Source organism: Terrapene carolina, unplaced genomic scaffold (genome assembly GCF_002925995.2).
Source record: "Terrapene carolina triunguis isolate 2854851 unplaced genomic scaffold, T_m_triunguis-2.0 Scaffold84, whole genome shotgun sequence".
NCBI classification, from domain to species: domain Eukaryota; kingdom Metazoa; phylum Chordata; order Testudines; family Emydidae; genus Terrapene; species Terrapene triunguis.
This window is the reverse complement of record NW_020664435.1, coordinates 41,326,973-41,329,338: the sequence shown is the minus strand read 5'-3', so window position 1 is coordinate 41,329,338 and position 2,366 is coordinate 41,326,973.

The window sequence follows — 2,366 nt, the reverse complement described above, 5'->3', positions numbered from 1 at the left end:
CCTGGGGCGGCGAAAAAGCCAGAGCCGGCCCTGGGAGCAGGGAGGCTTAGATAGGGGGTGGGGTCCTGGGGGGCAGTTAGGGGCAGGGGTCCCAGGAGGGGGTAGTCAGGGGACAAGGAGCGGGGGGGCTTGGGGGTTCTGAGGGGGGCAGTCAGGGGGCAGGAAGTAGGAGGGAGTGGATGGGGTCACAGCGGGGGCAGGGCTAGGGCGGGACTCCCTGGTTGCACACCCTAATGAAATGTGCTGCGCACGCCTATGGAAATACGTAATACATATAATGGCAAAGACCCACTGACGTGCTGGAAAACTGAAAAAATTCTAACATCTACTACTTTTGCTTGAAGGCTGTCTGGATGGTAATTTGAAATCGTCTAGAACATGTAGCCAGTTTAATGTACAGCAAATTAGCAAAACAGTTTCTAAATAATTCATCAGCAATGCAAAGTCAGGACATATTTTCAGGCATAGTGGCATTAAAAATACTCAGTGGCAAGCCTCCTCCTATAATTGGTAATGATCTGCTGGTAAATTTTGGCGGAAAACCAGGAGCTTTAATAGTGATCCAACATAATGTATACAAACTTTGGGCCCATTCATTTCAATAGTTCTGGTATACAGAGAATGCAGGATCAGACCCAACATGTCCCAATCCTGAAGAGACTTATACAGGTGCTTAACCTTAACATGTAAGCACAGGTACAGTGAGACTAGTTTCAGGAGTACAGTTGTGCACATACATAAATCTTTGCAGGATCAGGGCCTATATTAGGACTCCTCTTGAGGACCATACTTACTCAGAGATCATAAAATGAAGGTAAACTAAATCTGTAATTATTTTTTATTAAGTTCTACTTTCTTGATAAACTCAGAGTATAAAAAGTTACAGTATTTAGCCAGTGTTCCCTAGCTTGGTCACTGGATATAAAAATGTGGTTCTTAAAGACATGGTTTGATCAGAGAACAAAGATAATACCCAATTCTGTGTGGTAGAATGACAGTCACTGTATTTTATTTTACATGGTTCATGAGGTCAGAAGAATGACAAATAATGTGGTTTTGATTCTTGTCCCTAGATGTCTCATATTGTTCAATGTTTTTATTTTGACTACTATTCTCACTACACTTTTGCTAATGCAAATATGAATACTGAGTAAGTATATCTGAGGTGAGGAAACAGTGAACCTCTTGAATGTCCTCAGATATGAGAGTAATCATCCAGTAATTAATCTGCACAATATGTAGTGCTTCTGTACAGCATTCAAAACTAGTATTATTTTTGGAGCGTATATGTTTAACTATGAAGGAAAAAGTGCAAGAAAACAAGAGTTGATTCTTTAAATACCCACACACCCACCCATACAAAGACGAAGTTGAGAACATGAAATTTAAACTATGAAAAGTAAATTTTAAAATTATGTAGCACCACCCATATCCATGACTATGAATCACAGATAAACTGTACCACACAAAGAAGGGCCCAATTCTGCTTCCATTCATGTTAATGGCAAAACTCTCATTAACTTCAATGGGAGCAGCAGAAGATTCAGTTAAATGTTAGCAGTTAGTAGTAGAAGACCCTACCTCTGCCTATACAGAGAGACAGCCACTCATAAATCTGCACACTACCCTAAAGACTTTTCCTCGCTCAAAGAAACTAAATACCAAACAACCATCTAGTCAAGACTTGAAGCTATCAAATCCTGGGGTTATTGAAAAAAAGCCTTGCTCACTATTCTGAGAGCTCCTCTGAATTTCAAAATGAAGTTTGTTCCTTACGTATATATGAAAAAAATATTTTATAAAACGCAGAAGTTATGATTCCAAAGCCTTCCAACGATGGTCAATGTATGCAATACAAACTTCTTCTTTACATGTAGTTGGAAAATTATTGTCATTTTTTGCAACATTTAAGATTTATCCGCAGTCAATCTACTTTTACAAAGGAGGAAAGCCATTTAAGCTTGCGTGCATGTAAAAAGTAGCCTGACACTTCAGTTCTCAGGAACAGCCTGATCTAAGCCTGACCACAATGACTAAATCGTTTTCAATTCTTATGGGTAACTAATTAACTCTTTCTCAAAAAGCTTGGTTATAACGAAAGGCTACATTTCCTACCACTCACTCGTCTCCTTCCTCAGTCAGGGAGCCAGTTGGGGAAAGCAGACTGCCCTAGCACCCTGCGGCGGCAGCGGGGTCCCCTGCGGATCTCAGCACTTATCCGTGGGGCAAGTAGCAGCAGCAGCAGCCAACTAGCGAGCACACGAGCTTTGAAGTTTTCCCCTCAGAAGTTTGGTCAACTTAACAGCACCACTAAGCCGCAGGCAGAGGCTGAAATCCCGGCGCCCGGGACAAAGGAGCCGCCCAGC